Raw genomic sequence first — 20530 nt, forward strand, 5'->3', positions numbered from 1 at the left:
AGGCATTGCTGACATTCATATCTGTCTCCATACCTAACACCAGAATGCAGACTGGCCAAGGCATGGCTTAGAAATGTGTCAGAAAACAGAGAGATGTGAGAAGAAGCCCTGTTAAAAGTGTTTGACTTTTGGCTCATCCAGAAGGGTCAGGGTTGGGATTCCCAGAGTAGAGATCAGTAACACTGTTTTGGATTTAGCATACCGGTATATATTAAGTAAAAGTTCTCAATGAATGCATTGTTTTGTATGCCTCCCTAAGCAGTAAAAAATGCTTTTCATGGTTACTTTCCTTTGGAGAGAGCACTGGACACAGGCTGCAAGTCTAATATGTCTACTCGGAAGTAAATCCCACTGAATTCAGTGAGAGTTATTCCCAAATAAGTGGGGTTAAGATTACAGCCTCATTTATGATTTTGTATTTTGTGTACTGTAGTTATTGTATGCCACCTCAACTATACTTAAGTGAATAGCAGGTTTCCTGCTTGGCAGGGGGTTGGACTCGATGGCCCTTGTGGTCTCTTCCAAGAGCGGTAGTCTCGTAATCTGGGGAACCAGGTTCGCGTCTCTGCTCCTCCACATGCAGCTGCTGGGTGACCTTGGGCCAGTCACACTTCTTTGAAGTCTCTCAGCCTCACTCACCTCACAGAGTGTTTGTTGTGGGGGAGGAAGGGAAAGGAGAATGTTAGCCGCTTTGAGACTCCTTAAAGGGAGTGAAAGGCGGGATATCAAATCCAAACTCTTCTTCTTCTTCTCTATGATTCTATGAATAAAAATGAGAAATAGATTATTTTAATCACTAATAAGTAAGATATTGGTAATTACAGGCCACTATCAGGGCTGAGTCACAATGTCTCAGAAAATAGTATTTGGATAAATTATCTGGTAATTTCCTTGTTAAGGCTCCCTGCCCCACCAAACTGTTGCATGGAGAGGGGGGGGCATTTTTCAGTGAGCCCTAGCCACAATGCAGCTAGCTAACATTAAATGTACTTAACCCCATTCTCATCATAGCCTTAAGAGCACCCTTAGCTCTGTACTAGACAGTGATCCAGAGCATTCTATTATATCTGTTTATGTATAAAGATATAGGTAGAACACAGTAGAGAATGGAGAGAAATTTAATTCAGTTTATATTTAAAGGTGAACCTAATCTGCATCTTTGAAAACAATATGTGAATTGAAACACAGCCATACTTCTCTGAATTTTGCAGTGTAGTTCTCCAGCAAAGTTGTTGGTCTCATCCTTCTGTTTTGAGAGACGGTATGCCTCTGGGGGTGAAGTCAAAGTACTACATCAGCAACACCAAAGTGACCTCCCTGGGGTGAAAGCCTGGGCAGTGTGTATGGTGATTCTGGGCTGCCCAGATGGCATACTCGCCTCTCCGCCTTACTGATGTAGTCCAAAGGAAAGCAGAACAATACATTTGGCACCAACTTGTGGTTGCAGGAGTTGCCCCAACCATCTTGGGGACTCTGGATTTTTGTAGGGTTTACTTCTTAGCCTTTTCTCCTCTCAAAGCTATCCCACAAGGCAGCGGAGGTTAATGTGTACAAAACTACATATACTAAAGTGTTTATAAAAATGCATATATTGCTGAAAATAACATTTAAAATGCATCCTATTGGGGAAATGTGGATACTATTAAAAATTGCATATAAACATGTGCAATTTTAGGAGAAATTCGCTGACAAATTTCCTTGAAGGCTTCTTTTAAAAATGCACACTGATATAGAAACATCGCAAACTAAACTTAATAGTGGGGAAATGAGAAACTAGAGAGAAACCAAAATTGACATCCTCGGCCATCCTTAGAAAGTAGGCAGGCACACATGCAGGTAGGCCTAGCTCCAAAGAAGCATCAGTGCTAAAGCCACAGCAGTTCACCTGAAGCCCTAAACCACTTCTGTTAGCTAGCTCCAAAAAGTCCCCAAACTCCCTTGGGTCAGATATCTTGGGTCAGCCCTGTGGAAGAGATGGCACACCCTCCCAAAAAGAACACTGTGAATAGGAAAGTCCCAGTCTTTTTTTATTTTTTGATAACATGCAATATTGTAAATAATTTTGCATGTTTCTCAGAATCTCTGGCATGGAGCAGGATAGGAATGAAATGTAATACATAGGAAGAGGTAGGAATATATTGAACCCACGGGGGTTGAAACAGGAATGGAGCAAGGACCTAAATACGGTAAATGGCAACGGAGATAAAGAATAAAAGGCTCCAACCCAGAAAAGACCATGCTTAATTAAAAGAGAGAGAGAGAAAACACCAACCGGGTGGCAACCTTATTTGTTCAGTAGAAATAGCTGCCGAGAAGCAATAAATGGCTTTACTTCCTTCCTTGTGGCAGAGTCAGAAATGGATTTCAAAGCTTGGGGCGGGGGAATGTCAAAGTGCAGGAAGTGACAGAAAGCAAGTTATAACAAGTTGCACACACCACAGTCTGGACTCTGGGTTCACTTTGGGCATTCAAAGCCTGACTGGTGCTTCTCCAAAACTTACTTGAAGTAGCCAAACTTCCTGGATTTATAAAACTGGGCAGAATATTTTATGGGAGCAGGATTCCACATTACTCGCATTTCCTTTCCTTATTAGCAGACGACCACAAGGCAATCCTGTCTTAGTTGCCACCGCATCTGAGGCCTGGGCAGTGGAAAGGTATCATTAGTGCAGACACAGGTAGCACTTGAATCATTAAGGCTTCGATCCAAAGTACATTTGGGTTGGCAGCAAGAGCCACGAGAATCAATAGGAGACACTTCCAAGTCTGTATGTTTATTGTGGAGTTCCATAGTTCCAATGGGACTATAATATCTCAATAAAGCTAGTAATATCTCCAGAACTATAGGACTAGCCGTCACGAAACATGGTAGGAAGATGGTTCATTTTTGTAAAGAGTTTAGGCTTACAACTCTCAAATATTACTCATAGTTACAGGTAGGTAGCCATTTTGGTTTGCCATAGTCGAAACAAAACTGAAAAAAATCCTTCCAGTAGCACCTTAGAGTCTCTAAGGTGCTACTGGAAGGAAATATTACTCAGTTGGCTTAGTACATTAATATCCCACCTTTCTTCCATGGAATTCAAGATGGCATCCAACAGTTTTCCAGGTACAGTGGTACCTCGGGTTACATATGCTTCAGGTTACATACGCTTCAGGTTACAGACTTCGCTAACCCAGAAATAGTGCTTCAGGTTAAGAACTTTGCTTCAGGATGAGAACAAAAATCGTGCTCCGGCGGCGCGGCGGCAGCAGGAGGCCTCATTAGCTAAAGTGGTGCTTCAGGTTAAGAACAGTTTCAGTTTAAGAACGGACCTCCAGAACGAATTAAGTACTTAACCCGAGGTACCACTGTATTTTCCCATAGTGAGGAGGCTTAGTCCTCTTTTGCTTTAACAAACCTATCAGAAACTGAAAATGTGCCCTGATTACATTCTCAGGAAGCTCTGATTGGCTGCTTTCCCCATAGCTACCATATGATTGATGGCCTTGTAATCAGACCCTAAAATTAAAACATACCCATATAAGAGATAATGTGGACTACCAGCTGAATAAGCATGGCACTGAAGGAACATTTCATTTCATTTGCCAGGAACCTCTTGTCTCCCGCATCCTTGTGCATCTTTTTATTAATTGTGGAGATTTCAAGTTAGTGGCCTAAGACAGAATTAAGTATTAACTATTTTTAATGTTGCTTGGACAATCCATTTGGCAGGAAAGAACATCTTCAGATGAGTCACTGCCTTTGCTGCTATTCCCTTTAAATAAATTATTCAGTTTAAGATATTCATAAAGCCTAAGCCAACAATTATTCCTTAAAAGGGTATCCTCAAGTGACTTCCATGTGGGTTCAAAGCTATTTAGAGATAAGAGGAGGGAGGGAGAGAGAGAAAGAGAAGCTCAGCCTGCATTCCAAGCCACTCTCCCCTGGTTTCAAAGGGCAATTTTTCTTTTTGAAGTGTAGGATATGCAGTTGGCTATCTATTCTTGTCAAGTTTCATATTAAATGCTTTCTCTACGGTGGGTGGATTGTCCAGGTTTGCCCTTTGGAAACGGCTCACATCAGCCTAATGTGTTTTTCATTGGTTTGTGTTACCAAGAAGCTGTTTCACATCACTACTGTTTAAAATTGCACTGGCATTTTCATTGCAGCCTCTTCTTCAGATCGCTGTCAACAAGACTAAAGGTGTTTCCCACTGTGCCATGAAGCATCTATTAAACTTTGTTCTGAGAGAGAGATTCCAACAACACCAATCAGCTAAAGAATGGGTCTATCAGGGATGAATAGTGACATTTTTTTCTCCTGTGGTTGCGGCCCATTACCACATGGGCTTCAAGGGAACATTGCAACATATGTTCCTAGAAGTGTACTCAAGAAAAGACTACTTCTCTCTCTCTTTAAAGTCTGCACAAAAAGAAAATTAACTAGGGGTGGCTCCAAGCTCAGATTAAATAGGAATACTGTCTCTGTCCTGAGATGACTCCCAAGAAGCCTGAAGAGGCTCTGGATATCTCTACATGGTAAATGGCCTTAGCTGGCATTCCATACTAAACTAGAAACTACCTCCTTCTTTATCTTCCAACAATAGTTGGAACCAGAGCAAATGGCCCACAAAATCATCTAATTCAAGTTTGTCCCCTCATTCAAGTTTGTCCTCATTTAAGTTTCTCCCCATCCTCCTCCCCAATGAGTATTACAAGGGCAACATTGAGACTGAGGAGGAATATTATTATTTGCTGTTCACTAGATTAGCTATAATAAGGCAGGCAGGTAGAAGCTGGTTGAAGCTTCTAACAGAGCAGACACCACTGATCACATCTGTTTTTGCTTGCTAGCTAGGGCTAGCTGTAGGCAAAGGCAAACCAAATGTTGTCAGAATGTTGGAAGTGGTATGATAGAACCATCATTTCTGTCTTTTGAATCTTTTACGATGCTTCTAAACAAATGCATGTGAACAACACAGACAACCACTTTTAACCTGTGCTATTTTTCTAGAAAACAGAGGTGCCAGAACGCACCATGAAAGCACCTTGTTCTCTTAGAATGGCAATGGCGCCCTCCTGAGAGGTGCGGGAACTGAGTTCCGGTGAGTTCCGGCCGAAAAAGCCCTACTTTTAACTCTCCTAAAAACTTTTGTCTGCTTCCAACCAAGAAGGAAAATATTTGCTTACTCTAATATCTATGCAAGACGTGTCTGGGGCCTCCAAATTTGGATGCTTGGCATTCCTTTCAAACTGTAAGAAACAATTAGGATTATTGGTATTTCAGGGCCCCACATTACTTTGTTGGGTATCCTGCTGGCTTTTTATAGAGGTGGAGAAAATAAACATATTTTCCCACTGTTTCCTCCATTCCCATACAACAAGCATCTCAAATCATTAACAAATGTGTGAGTCTCAAATCCTTTTCTAGGAATCACCTAGTTGTGAGTTACCCTCAGATACTATCAGTTTGGCAGGAAGAATGATAATACAACAAATGGTGTTTTACAAATATGTCTGAAGATCTCTAAAGGAGTCTGCAAAGGTGTACTTCAGACATTTGGCCGATTCAAACATCCATATTCAGCACTTTTCAGGGAAGCCTGTTGGTTAATTCCCTTCTAATGTTCAAAATGGTTGTCAGTTTACACAAACACACCTTATTTTGGGTTTATTTGTTCCTCTTTTTTTTAACAATGTGTATCCCACCTCTTCATCATGCTGATTTGCAAAACAGCTTACAAATTTAAAATATCGAAACAACATACGACAGATTAAAATGAACAGCAACTCATATTAAAAGCTGAGGGAAACAGCAGTGTTTTTGGCCTGTTCCTAAAGGTCAACAGAAATGGAAGCTGTGTGCATATTATCATCTTAAAACACAGCTAGGTGGTTCATTTTCTCATTTTGGACTATGAGGAAACACATCAAAACACAGTAATGTGTTCCTTAAGAAATGACAAGATAAAACAGGATGGATAAGGGTTGTGGCTAATGTCATGTGTACACCGCTTTCTAAAACAGCAGTGGGAGTAAACTGGATGAAGAGTCAATGGGATTGTGTACACAGCCAGGGATTACTGCCATCTTGTTGTCAGCCACCTTCCTTCAGAACAGGAGCTCTGAGCAAGATCTGGAAGAGAACAGCCTTTTTTTGGCTCTTAGCTGCTGAGCGGGGAAGGAAAGGATGTCTCTCTGAGCAGTCTTGTGAAGTTTTTCTGAGGAGATTTCAGGACACAAAAGTGTCTGCCTGCTGTTCACCTAAGGGTTTACCTCAGTGGCACTGAAAACTACTCCAGAATGTGCTCTTAAGATCACTTAAAATGGAATAATTATTATGCTTCAATAGCTACTGTGCTGAATAATTAAAAGAGTTCATTTCCCCCCAGTATTTTCCAATCCTGTCAAGTGTAGCCTGCTGCAAGATGCCCTAGAGCAGTGTTTCCCAACCACTGTTCCGCGAGATGTTGCCTGGTGTGCCGCGGGAAAAATTAAAAAATTCGAATTTATTTTTTTTAAGTTAAATTTTCGATTGGGGCGCCGTCACTAGATGACCCCTGGGGTTCCCTCCCTCCCTCCCGCTCTGCGCCTCCCTCCTCCTCCTCCTCCTCCGGGGAGGCCCTTCCTGGCTCTCGGCCAAGGCTTGGCGGCTGCCACTCACTCGCTCGCTCGCCCACCCGTCCCTCCATCCCTGCACCCGGCCTCTCCCCCTCCGTCCCCGGCGCGGGGGCTGCCGGGATCCGTAGTCCCCTCGCCCTTGGGCTCCGCGCCCGCGCGGGGTGCGCGAACTACGTTTCACAGCGTGGCCTGGCGGGCCGGGCGTTTTGTTTGAAGTGCTCTTCTCCCGGCCATGGAATGAGCGCAGCGGCGGCGGCCGGGCGGGCAGGGCCTCTTCCGCGCAGACCCCGCGCAGCCTGCCTGCGCCCCCGCGGAGATCGGGCGGCAGGATGGAGCCCGGGGATCCCCGCGGAGGCGGAGCGGCGGAGGCGGAGGCTGCCCCCCAGGTAGGGCTGCGTCGGGGGGGGTTTATTTTTGCAATGCTGCATCCGCGCCGGAGGGGACGCATCGGACCGCGGGGAGACCCCTTGGCGGGCGTGCAAGGCAATGCATGCGTGCAGGCGTTGCATGGAGTGCAGTGCAATGCAATGGCAACGCGGCGCCCTGCATGCATGCATGCAACTTCCACCGGCGCTCCGGACTTGGCAGGTGAGGGGGGTCCCCAGTGGGCGGCAGAGAGAGCCGGGAGGGCGAAGGGGAGCCGGGGGGGGAGCAGCGCTGCTCCCCGAGCTGAGCCCCGGGGGAAACTTCGGCGTCGTTGCGCCGGGTGTTGGAAGCGGAGGCTGGCGGGGGCCCCTCACCTGCAAAACCTGGTCGCCTCTCATACATTTCGTGCATTGCATTCATCGCCCGCTTTCTCCTCCAAGGAGCTCCCGGGGGCGCGCGTGGTTCTCCCCCTGTTATCCTCGCAACAACAGCCCTGCGAGGTGGGTCAGGTGAGTGGCCCAAGGGAGCACCCAGGGATTGTCCTGGCCAGGTGGGGTGATTTGAACCCTGCTCTCTGCCCGGTCTTCGTCCTCATTTAGCCCCCACATGTGCATGACTGTGCATGACTGAGGTTTTCCCCCCTCGTCTTGGCTATGGTGTGAGTCTGTGCTGTTAATTAATGGGGTTCTGCCTTCGGAGAAGATGAGCCAGCCCTCAAGGAGGTGATTATGTAATTTGCTAGCAATTCATGTCCCTCCCGGCGTGACGCTGCGCGCTGACGTCACGGGGCTGTAATGGTGGTGTGCCTCGAGATTTTTTTCATGAAACAAGTGTGCCTTTGCCCAAAAAAGGTTGGGAAACACTGCCCTAGAGCACAGCTTTATTTTATTTTATATTTTATACTTTTTATTTTATATTTATATTGGCCCACCCATAATGGGTGGGAGGGATTTTGGTTTTTCTGAGGAAATTTAGGGGAGAATTGGTGAAGATATTCAGAGAAAAATCAAGAGAGGAAAAGAGCCAGAGGAGATGACAGGCAACTCATTTAGTCTGTTTTTTGTGTAGGTGTATTCTGCAATATGATATTGGGCTAGGTCCCCTTCAGGTTCCCTTCCAACTCTACAGTTCTATGATTCTATTATTTTACTTCATTTAGATCCTTCCACATGGCCTTACAAAGGCCTTTGAGGCAGCTGATATATACGTTATGCCGGGTAAATTAGCAAAAATGTATAAATCAGAGTCTGGTACTTGTTGAAAGTGTCAAGAAATGAAGGGTACTTTTTCCCATATGACGTGTACATGTAAAAATGTGAAGGAATTCTGGGAGATGATATATAATTAACTTTTATAAAAAGACCAGAAACCTTCTTATTAGGAATATTAGGAATGGAAGTCCCTACAGACCAAAATAATTTATTTCTTTACGCAATTACAGCAACTCAAATAGTATATGCTCAGAAATGGAAAGAGAGAATGACTCCAAGAAAGGAGGAGTAGCAGATAAAATCAATGAAATATGTAGAATTAGCAAATTTAACTAATAGAATAAGAAATCAAAAAGATGGAGTTTTTTAAGGAAGAGTGGGAAATGTTTGCAGAATATCTGAAGGATTATGTCAAACAGGATAAAGTGTTAGCTGGATTAATTTAAATTCAGCAGTTTAAATAATTAAAACTATAGAGGGAAGGGATTTTTTTTAATAAAAGGAGGAATTAGAATTAGCAGTCTTAATGGATAAATAAATAGAACCATGGAAGGGGGGGAGGGAAGTTAGTTATTGAATGTGTGGTTATAGTCAATGAAATGTGAATTATAAAGAAAATTTGGAAGAAAAAAAACACACCAAAGGCCCTCAAGGCAGCCTCACATCTTACCATTTTATTGTACGTATGTATGCAGAACTGCATTTCATTTCACTCTTGCTTGGTTCCAAATATTATTTGGAGGTCTTCCCCTTTTGTTATGCTATTTACTGTACCTATTGTTTAATTGAGGTTAAAGCGATCTCCAACCTTGCATCCACAATAATCATAAATCTCCCCTTCTGTGTACACTATCCAGAATGAATTGTTAGAGACCTCCCGAAAAGTCTGAGAACTCCAGCAGAACAGGAAATGTTTATTCAGATAAGATATAATGCAAGGAGGAGACGACTAGTACATGATTCATGTGGGATTTTAATCTCTCTGATAGCACATGGTCACCTCATTTCACATTTTGGCTTACTCCACAACAGAACATTTTAAACTTTGATAACATTGATATAGAGGGTTTCCCACCCTCCATCTTATCTACCTCACAAGTGCCTTGTGAGGTAGGATAGGCCGCAAGGTAATGACTGGCCTAAGGTTGGCTTGTGATCTTCAAAGTTGAATGGGATTTCAACATGCTAAATGCAACACAGGTTCTCACAGAACTAGGGCAATCTTGATTTTCTGCTGCAAAATCTAGCGGTATGTTTGTTTGTTGCATTTGTGTCCCACCTTTTTCTCCAAGGAGCTCAAGGTGGCATACAGTGACGGACCTACTTTGGGGGGGGGGGCCCTGAAGCCTGAACTGTTGTGAGGGCTCCTTCACAACCAGCAATGATGTCTACCAGGACAGACTTTGCTCGTGTGCTCAAGACATCGATTCCATAAAACATATTTTGTTGCACTGTGCAAAATATGAGCAAGCCAGGGCTGAACTGATACTACCCTTGCTGGTACCTTTCCTGGGAAAATCAGAGGCTCACTATGTCAGGTTCCTATTGGAAGACTGGACAAACGCTAGAACATTAGCAGTGGCAAAGTTTTTATCGGTGGTCGCAAGAACCAATGATCCCTATATTCTGAACAAAATGCTTGTTTAACCTGGAGGTAGGCTGTATGAATTGTGTATTGCTTTGTAACGATTTGTTGGGTCTCTGGACTGTAATAAAGGTTGATGATTGATGATGTCTGGGTTACCACTGTTGTCTTCTTCAATGGCGTTGCTTACAACAACCTTCACTTTTTTAATCAATTTTAGTTGTGCAACTCAAATTGGGTCTACTAGACCCATTTTTTAAAAAAGCAAGGTTTGGCATAGAGGCAGTGACAGTCACCCAGTGAGCTTCATGGTTGAGTGGGGATAGTTCCAAGGATCTCATATTGCACCTTCTTTTTGTTTTTGTTTTTTTTTCTCAGCAAAATTCATTGTGAATATTTCAGATACATAATTAAAAATCTTATTGAAGAATTGTCTAGCATTGCTGGCCCATTTCAAAACGAAGGTCATTTCATGTTCTGGGTTCTGACAGCAGGGGTAGCTGCAAATTTAAAAGACTATCATCCTACCAAGCGCTGTGACTGATATGAAGTCACAATTTCAGTTATACACTATTTTAGAAGACCACCAGAGTTCATACAAGGAAGTTAAAACCAGTGCTCTATTTAATGATATCTGAGTTGAAGTCTGAGTTGCCAAATGGCAGTAGATGGGGGGGGGAAGAGTTTAGGAATTGCCTGACCTGCACCTCTGTGCCTTTAACAGAGGTTTGATAATCCAACAAGTGAAGATGTTCATTGCATGGAGCTATTAGTACAGGAGAAACGCTTATTAAAGAGACAAATACAGAGGTCAGTTCAAAAGTGAAAAACCCCTGCTCAAGGAAAGCAAGCCTAAGAAAACATATTTCAAGATTAGTATTATATGAATCAGGGCAAAAGCCCCCTGTGTTTGATTTCTGCAGTGAAATAGCCAGCTTGCAGAGTAGAGCTTCCAAGTTTTCAATTTAGACTCAGCAAGATTTCAGCAAAGCTGCAGTCAGACTTAAAAGGATTTGGAGCATATAAATATGTAGAGTCGGTAGCAGCTAGCAAATGCAGTCCAGAACATCCAACTAGGGGACTATAAGTCTGGAAGTAAAGATCCACAGGAGGGGGAAAGTGTTTAAAGTGCAGGTGCTACATAGTGAGTGATTGGAGGGCGGGGGAGGCCTTAACTCAGGCCACAGCTGCTTGAATGGATCACACTTCCTTGCACGTATGCCTGAAAATGGGAGAGTGTTTAACATAATTGATGATTTTTAAATTTGTCTCCAAGGGATTTTAACTCCCCTAATACCTCATGCAGGCAGCCCTACCAGAGTTCAATCTGTTTGCTTGGCTGTAATATTATGGTAGCCTAGATTAAACGGGTGGGTGTTGAATATTATACTGTATATGAAGTTCAGTACAGCAAACAGTGATTAGTTCATAATATGTGTTCTGTGTGTGGACGTAGCTCTTTATCCTACACAACTTAGAAGTTTCTGAAAGTCAGTGAGATTAAGAGTGTTTGCATATGTTGTCCACTAGGGATGGATGAGAAATTAATTTCAGTGCACAATGCATGTTTAAAGCCAAAGCTATCAAATTCACACTTTCAAAAACAATATGCTCACCAAAACATGACTACACTCAAAATCCACACTTACCTGAATTTTGTGGTGAAGTTCTCTAAACAATATTTACAGAAGTGCACATATTAAGATACTAATGAAAATAACATACAAAATTGGGGAAAGTTGCTTGCAAAAATTAGACAAACCTGCATATAAAATGGGTTAATAAAATGTTGGTGCATTTTCATAAGGATTAATATTAAAATTAATATTGCCACAAAATGCGGAGAAGTGAATTTAAGGCTGCAAAAATGAGAGACTGGGAGAACAGAAAGTGACAGATCTTTCTCTCCCTATTGCCAAGAGTGTGAAAATTAAATCAGTACAGCAGTATCATATGCAGTTGTAGGATGCATAGGAGGCTACAGCTAAGCTGGGAAATTGTATCACTCCCAGCAGGATTATCTAGAGACCTTCTAAGAGTGTAGAATTCATATGAATTGCATTCACAGTTTTAGTGGCTAACTGAGGATATCCATTTTCAGCTTATTTGTTATGTTGAGGTTGACTTTTTCAGGTAGAGAAACAGTCCTAGGACCTTTGATTCAGATATTCAAAGGAGGCCCCATTAGCTAAAGTGGTGCTTCAGGTTAAGAACAGTTTCAGGTTAAGAACGGACCTCCAGAACGACTTAAGTTCTTAACCCGATGTACCACTGTATTCCCTTCTGCATGAACTGAAAATGATCTTAATCAGTATCAGTATAGGCTGTTGATCCCCATCCCCTTTTTGTCTTCTCCAGTGTCTGGATTCTGGAACAATTTGACCTCATGTCACCATCTTTTTATTTTATTTTTTTATTTTACTGGGTACATATAAAAATGCCCCACGTCTGACGTGTGAACCTAGCAAAGCAAGGTTTTCGGCTTATGAGCCAAAGAAGATTTTATCCCCCAAATCCTGGTAGAGCATGCCTCCAACCTCTACCACTAACACTCATCCCTCCCCCCCCATCCCCGTAAATGAGTGTGTTCATTGGCATGCATGCCTGTTTATTTAGGTGCGTGACAGGCTTCCGTTGTTATTTGGACGAAAACGTCTCATTCTACCCATTCCAAGTGCTATTTGCATGCTGTTTTGTAGACATCTCCTAGACATCTTGGGCACCAGAGGGATTAATAACATTCATCCAAATGTTTTCCCGGAGGTTGGTGTGTTAGTGAAAAGTATTTGTATTATGTGACTTGAGACAAAGATGAGTTGACGAGCTGAATTCAAAATGTGGAGGGAGTTAGTGTTTGCTGCAAGTAAAAGGGGCTAGCTACACTGTACTGCAATATTTAAGATTCGTACAGTTCACCTTCTCCCCGTCCCATAAGAACCTCCAACCTATTCCTCTTCCTGGAGGCAGGCTAGCTTTGGAAAGAATACAGTGCAGTGCAATTCAGGCACATGCTTCAGATCCTGAAAATCAGAAACACCCACAACAACTGCTTGCATAGAATTAGTAACATTGATCAGGAATTATTAAACTCAAATCTGTCCCCTTAAAGTTGAAGCTTTAATCCATTTTACAGGCCATTGCTGGTACTTCAGTTGTGGAATGATCTCTGCAGGAGGAACTGCCTGGTTTCATCCTCTTCTGCTTTCAGCCATATGGTAACAACTTGCTTCTTCTGAAAGGCTTCAATACACTACTATCTGTAGACTCCGCTATTAGCTGCTAAGAGGTCAAAGAGACTGAGGAGGGTAGCATCCCCCTGTCTCTTGCCTGATAAAGCTAATTAACCAAGGCAACCAGGGTCACTCCACTTCCAAACATGGGAATGAAGCCAGATTAAAATAAATCTAGACAATTCTTTTTCTTCCAGGCACACCTGCAGTTAGACCACCAGACCCTCTTAAGCATCTTGCCCCAAAAGGGAATATTTGTGACTGGGTGTTAGTTATTTAACTCTTCTGGCTCCAGAGGGGTCCTCTTAAGAAGAGGGTGTACCACTGTCTTTTTAAGGCCCAAGACAAATAGGCATTAACCACTCCCTGGGCTAGCTAGTCAATCCCCCTTGGATGGACGATGAGTGGAAAAACAGGTGGTTGCCCAAACTCCTGCAAGCAACTTGTCCACATCCTCAAACTGTAATAACTGAAACTGAACCAAAGCAACCAGACCAGACAGTGCTCTGGAGATATATGAGGATTTAGTATAACTGTGGTATCTAATTCTATGCAAGTCCAACCACTTTATCCTCAAAGTGCTTCATAAAAGCATCACAGCAGGCTTCTAATGACTCAAAGCTGCCCACTGGTCTGGTGCAATAAGCTTATTTGCAAGTTGGAACAGCTCTGCTGGATGGTTGCTTGAGGATGCAATGGCGTCAGAACCTGCCCTCTAGGTAGCTGAAAAGCACAAATTAAGAGAACAGGTCTTACCCAGGAGATAAGAATGTCACTGCTACTACCACCAAGATTCCCTAAAACTGACATTGTACCTGACTCATTTTGGAGTTATTAATGGCTGCCAAGAGCAGAACTCTTGCTGCTGCTGCTGCTGCTGCTGCTGCTGCTGCTGCTGCTGCTGCTGCTGCTGCTGCAAAATAAAATTGAAGGTTACAAATAGAAAACAGAAGAAGCCACCACCGCTGCTAAAGCTAAGGGCCCCCAAAGTGCAGCATGTACCCTTAAAAAAGAAAGTGAACACACACCATTTGGAAGCCCTGAATTCTCTCCCCCAATGATCACTTGAACTTCAAGCTTTGGCAATCTTCATCCCAGGGCCAATATTACTGGATTAGCTTCAGTCCGCTTAGCTGAACGTGGGTCATTTGAAATTGATGGGACATGTTAGTCATGACTTAATTTCGAAAGGGAACTACGTGCAACTCACTTAGTCTGGATGCTGCCGACTGAATCCAAATGCTGCAAACTGGCAGTGAAAACGGCTGGAACTCTGCAGTGGAGGAATGAAGCGTTCTGCCATGAAGTACTACTACTGAGAAATGTAGCAAGACACAGTCCTGCCAACATCTACAAACCCAGAGAAGACGATTCCACAAGCAGACAGAATAATGGGCCAGAACAAGTGGATTTGGAACAGTTCACAGCAATCCTGTCTTTAGCTGTGTCTCAGCAATCGTCTCCCAGGTCGCATCGTCTGCGGTAGCCAGAATTCAGCTTTCCATCTGTTTGGCCCCTTTTTATGCTGTAGTAATAAACACGTTACATATCCTTGGCTCCCTGGCAAATCTGTTTTAGACAAAAGGCCACAAAAACCAAAACAACCAAGGAATTGGGGCCGGCTTGTCCGGACGAGGGTCAGGGGAAGAAGTCCACGGTACTAAAAACGTATAGTAATGGCATTTTTGGCAGTCTTGCCTTCTCTGTGAGATGCAGGCAGCTGGCATTGCTGTTCAGGGAAGAGCTGCACCTGGAGAATCCCCCAAGCTATTGCATCCCTGTTAGGGGACACTGGAAATCGCTCTGCACTTAGGAACAGCCACAACAAAGAGAAGGCTGCAGATGCAGGTGCAGAATGAAAGATGACAAGGCAGTCTGATGTAAACATATCATGCAAAGAGTGCCTGCTGGGAAGGCAGATGCCCCTTCCCCTTTATCTTTTTTCACTAAATGTTAGCTCCACATGGAAGATAGAGCAAGATTGTTTTCTCCTGTTCCAGAGGGTAGGACCCAAACCAATGGCTTCAAGCTACAAGGAAGAAGATTTCATCTAAACATCAGGAAAAACTTTCTGACATTAAGAGCTGTTTGACAGTGGAATGGAGTCCCTCGGGAAGTGGTGGACTCTCCTTCCTTGGAGGTTTTTAAGCAGAGGTTGGATGGTCACCTGTCATGGATGCTTAAATTGAGATTCCTGCATTGCAGGAAGTTGAAGTAGATGACCCTTGTGGTTACTTCCAATCTATGCTTCTATGATTCCACCTTCCTAAGTCAACTTAAGTCTTAGAGGAGGCATTGCCCAGTAAGGAAGGAAAAATGAAGCATCCTCCAATACACTGAGTCAAGCAAAAATTAAAATGTTAAGAGGGACAGAAGGTCTGCAAACAAGTAACTTTGTCTATTTTCCTTTGTTTTGCAATCATTTTATCCGACTTTTCAGGCAATGATTGCTTCCCAAAGTGGATCACACCAATGCAGCGTGGCTTGCAAATTCAAAAGATGCGGAGTTGGGGAGGCAAAAGGCAGAAGATCTTTGAGGCCAAAATGAGGTTTTGTGCTGCAGCTGGAGCTATATATGCAATTAGAGCCAAGCTGCTCTCCTCAAGGTTAAAGTACCGTATTTTTCGCTTTATAACACGCACCCGACCATAACACGCACATAGTTTTTAGAGGAGGAAAATCCGTAGGCATGCCACCCGTAGGCATTCCCTCCATAACACGCACAGACATTTCCCCTTACTTTTTAGGAGGAAAAAAGGGAGTGTTATGGTGCAAAAAATACGGTAACTTATTCCCCTCCCCCAACTACAGCTAAACAGCTTTCCTTTCAGCTGTTGCATCCAGAAAATATCACTCCGAGGAAGGGACCCCTTGGCCTTTCCTCAGGCACTAAGGAGGAGGAGGAGGGGTGACACAGAAACTTCTAGTAATCAGAGAGGAAGAAGGGAGCCAGCCAGAAAAGTGGGATGCCTCCGCCACAAAGAGGGTGTGAGCTGCAGAGTCACTCCGCATCAGAGGCAATGTAATGCACCGGCCCTGCTAATGTGAACTTGAAATAAATCCCTTGTTTAAATAGCCATAGGTAGTTTGCCCCTCGATTCCCACTCTGACAGCAACTGGCTGGACACTGAGGAGGGGTGGCTAGATTCTGATGAGTGGGCACTGGGAGACTGGCTTAGAAAAAGGGATGAGTGAACTAGGGGGATCTGTAACAGCTGGGAGACAAGATTCAGAGGCAAGAGAAGCTGCAGGATTGGAAAGTGAAGAACAGGTGCAAGAGGAAGGAGGGATATGTCAGGCTGGGTAGAGTCAAGGGCTTGCACAGCGGCTCCTCCTGCCCCCACCTCTCCTGCTCCACAGTCTCCCAGGACCAGAAGAGGACTGAAGTGGGAGGAGCAGAAGCAGGTTGCACGTAGGCATAGTCTTCACCTGCTTGCATGCAGTTCAGGTGGGAAATATACATAAGCCGAAGTTGGGGGTGGGGCCTCTCTGCTGCATGGAACTGCCTGATTGGGTGCATACCCAGGAGCAGGACTGCTGGACATGCCTTTTCCTGTCTTGTAAGTGTATCTTTGGAAATAACGTTACTTCCTCACTCTGGACATTCTTTTCCTGACAGTGCCATGACACCCTGCTGGAGACCAACTCTCTTTCCTTGTGGGCTTTTCACACAAGGCCACAGTGGGAAACAAGAGGCTGGATGCCAAAATGTGGGTGTTTTGGATCTGGCTGAAACAGGAAATGATTCAGGATTTCAAATTTTTAAAACACTATAAAGCAGGAAAAGGGTACCTGTGGCAACCCAGACATTCTTAGGCTCCCATCAACCCCAGTCAGCATGGTCAGTGATCAAGGACGAAAGGAATTAAATACAACAAATATTATTTATTTGTTTAGCTGAAGCCGTTACAAAAGATAAAATATATAAAGCAGAATAAAATAGATTACACAGCTAAAATAATTTTAGAGCCAGATATTTTGTCAGACAAAATTTAACTTATCATCCCCACAGACTGTTCTCCTTAAAATTGTTGCTGTAAAGCTCACGTTTTCAGAGGTGAAGGGGGACCTGTCCTCTAATGGGAGTTGTAATCCAGCAACATCTGGCAAGACCATGCACTCCCCACATCTGCACTCAAGTAAGATCTGCTCCCCCATCTTTCTTATCATCACCTTTTGCTTTATTGATTCCCCCATGCAGCCCCCACATGCCTCTCCTTCAACACCCATTAGGTGGGTTAGAAAGACTTTGTGAGGGCAGCTTTCCCCCTCCCCTCTGTTTAGTCAGGAGATTTGTTCCATATTCTGCCGGCTTATAGGTCTTGTCTCTGCTGTCTCGTTCTGAGTGGGAGACTCCAGATTTGAAGGCTAATCTTCAGATATCCCACTGCGAAAAGCATAAGTCAACATAGCCATTGGCACAGATGAAAAACCCCTTTGACCTTGGGTAAAAATAGGAATCAAGAGACAGGCAGACAGCGTCAACCAGGCGGGATGCTCCAAAAGGTGCATGATTTACTGGATCACAAACAACACTGGGGTCTGCTGAGACTTCATAGTTAAGCCATCCAAGTGAGAAATTCATTCACTAATGACACAAGAAACCTTTCACAAATGCTTTCCCAGCCCTCAGAAGACCCCAGGACCCAGTCAGGAATTCTTCATGGAGATTATATATAATTACATGCTGATGCGATTGAGGAAACGAGTTCACATGATTCATGTTCCTGGGTCAAAAAGGGGGGGGGAAACCTGGCAGATAATCCTACAGCCTAGATCCAATGCGGATTTTATCTGATTTTACTTAAACAATGCTCAGTAATTACAGTCATTTTCAAGGCATTCAGCATAGCACCTGCGGCTGCCAGAAGATGAACAAACAATGGTTTTGGCCACCAGAGCGAAAGCCTAAAAACAAAAAACCAATCCTTTGGAAGAAAAAAAAGTGGTGGCTGGAAAATAATCAAGTGACCGCGCAGGGGGATTTTGTTTTCAAAATATCAAAATAGCCCCGTGTGCTGAGTTTGTGGGTTATTTTGTTTTTGAACAGAATTCATGGTATTAACAACAGGAGGTCGAGGGCTGGAAGGCTCACCCCTTGATGACAGAGAAAGCAGCTCAGATAGCATCAGCTTTCACAGTCTGGAAACCTTAAAATAAAAATAATTACATTTCTCAACAGAGCAATCATTGCAGGGGCAACAAGCTCTTGCAATGGGATGTCAGCAGGGCTTGCTAGCAAAACAGCTGCTTGGGATTATTCCCCTCTATATGCAAGGAAAACATGTTTCAACATTTAGGATGTTAACATGCCTCAGGCCGTCCTTGGAAGCAATTCAGTTACATTCAGCACACACCATAGTAAATTATCCAAACTTTGTGTTGGGGTACGTTATGGGGGATCATCAAAGCAGGGCCCATCGATCACTGGTTCTGCTCTGGTATCGCCATCTAAATGCAAAACAAGCAGCAGGTGATGGCAAATATATTTTTCATACAGCTGTTTTGGATCCTCTCTTGTATGTGAAAGACCTTTCTTTCCCTGAGACACTGGGGAAGCTGCAACCAGTCAGAGCAGAGAATACTGTGCTAACTGGATGGATGAATTGTCTGACATGGTATAAAATAGCCTCCTGTAAGACAACTATTTGGCCAAGAAGAATAGCCTATAGCACCCTTACTGCTGAAGAGGCTGTCAAATGCAATTCTGCCCCTGCCAACTTACACTCAGCACTTGCTGCTGGTAAGCTGTTGTTTCACAGCTTTGTGCTGGGTAAGAATCCATCACTCTGTCTCACATCTGCAGTGCAGATGTTGTGGAATTAACCACTGGCTGCATCTCTGAATAATTCTCTTCTCTGGCCTCACCTCCTTCCAATCAACACCCAGTCACTCCTGATGCAGAGACCCAGCAAGTTTGCCCACCGTTGCAGGAGGTTTTCCATTGCATTTCTGCATGAGTAAGTGCTCTGAGCTTTTCTTTCCAACCAGGATGAATACTTACTTTAGTGACTCATGCACAAACATGGGGACTGGGCTCCTCTGAGGGCAGGTAATTTTTATTCTTACACATTCTAGCTGTCGCACATTCCACATTTAATTCCCAAATAAGTGTAATCTAGCAAACGCTTGGGAAACACAAGGAGGGGCTGAATGACACCCCACACACATATCCTCATCAGCAGCTGCTCTATCTACATGCAACAGTGTGCCTCAACTGTTCAGAGATTCTGAACATCCACATTTGCTTTGCAGATTTAACATGCGTTGGTGGACAATGGGAATTCCAGCAGCAGCAATAACAAAGATTGATTTTATTTGATTTTATCCATTGTATGCTTTTTGAAATTCTTACATACACCACTTAGAAACTCCAGCGATTAAGGGGTCTGCTAGAAATATTCAGCAGACTTTGCAAGACTGAATTTGGTCCATTCTAGATTTACTGGCTCATGCTGTAACAAGGGACTCAGCTATACAGCTGCAATGTTTTAAATTGGTTGTAAAATGCAATATACAAATGTGACACTAGATGACAAAAGTGAGCTATGCAAAATTCAATGTATTTTTCAAAATGTTTTTTAAAAAAAAGCATTTTCACCACACTTTTTATATGTGTGTAGATTCCACCAAGATGTACTGTTGATGGCCAGCAACTGAAACAGCTTTAAAACATTTCATAGCAGATAAGGCTATTGGTCACAATGATTAAATGCTACCTCTGGGTTCAAAGGCAGCACATGTCTCTCAATGTCAGCTGCTGGGAAACAACACCTAGGGAGGGTTTTGCTCCCATCTGCCCTGGCTTGTGGCTGAGACATTTGGTTGGCTGCTGTGAGAAGTAGGATGCTTAAATAGGTTTATGGTGTGTTGTAGCAGGATAGCTCGTCTTATGTTCCTATATGCATTAAGGCTGGTGTGTTGATTTTAAGCAGAAGTTACAACTAATCAGGTTCAGGAAACAAGTCATTGGAAACTTTGACCCTGATAATATTTAGCCATATCCAAATCAAAGTGGGGGAACTTATTGTACTTTCCCATCACTAACAGTCTCAGTATTCTTACTCTGTGCCCTTCAGCAAAGCTATGCACTTTAATATTAGCGCAATCCATTCCATATGTTTAACCTTATGACCCTCTAATCTCCACCTAAGCTGCAAGGAAAGGAAAGAAAGCTTAATCATTATATATAATTTCAAAACATTCCTGACTACACTCAGAACATTGCCTTAGGAACATAATTAAGGGAACAAGAATAAATCTCCATTGTAGAGGCTGTGGTGGAGAGGGACAATCATTTCTGGCAGAATTGATTCTTTTCAATAAAGGTGATGTACGTTCTGAGCTGAACAGACATGGGGCAGTAGCCAACTTCCACCGGCACAAGGATTTCTGCTTGTGCAATGGAACTACTTCTCTCTCTCCTTGCACAAACCCCCTGCACCCCTCCCCAAAATCTGCTCCTAAAGGTTGGGAAAAGCCAAGAACATGTTTTTCTGGGGGGAAGGAGAAGTTCTGTTGTGCAGCCAAAAGTC

The 20530-nt window shown here is 43.5% G+C and overlaps 1 long non-coding RNA gene across 2 annotated transcripts in view; it reads left to right on the forward strand.

Moving 5' to 3' along the window:
• The window catches only part of LOC308597392, a 58044-nt gene that overhangs the window by 18848 nt on the left and 18666 nt on the right, over positions 1–20530 (forward strand). For both annotated transcript variants that reach the window (XR_014012924.1, XR_014012925.1), the window contains exon 3: positions 4997–5091. This is a non-coding gene — a long non-coding RNA (uncharacterized lncRNA). The remainder of the gene's footprint in view (positions 1–4996; positions 5092–20530) is intronic.

The sequence above is a fragment of the Podarcis bocagei genome, assembly GCF_964188305.1.
Source record: "Podarcis bocagei genome assembly, chromosome: 11".
Classification (NCBI taxonomy): Eukaryota; Metazoa; Chordata; class Lepidosauria; order Squamata; family Lacertidae; genus Podarcis; species Podarcis bocagei.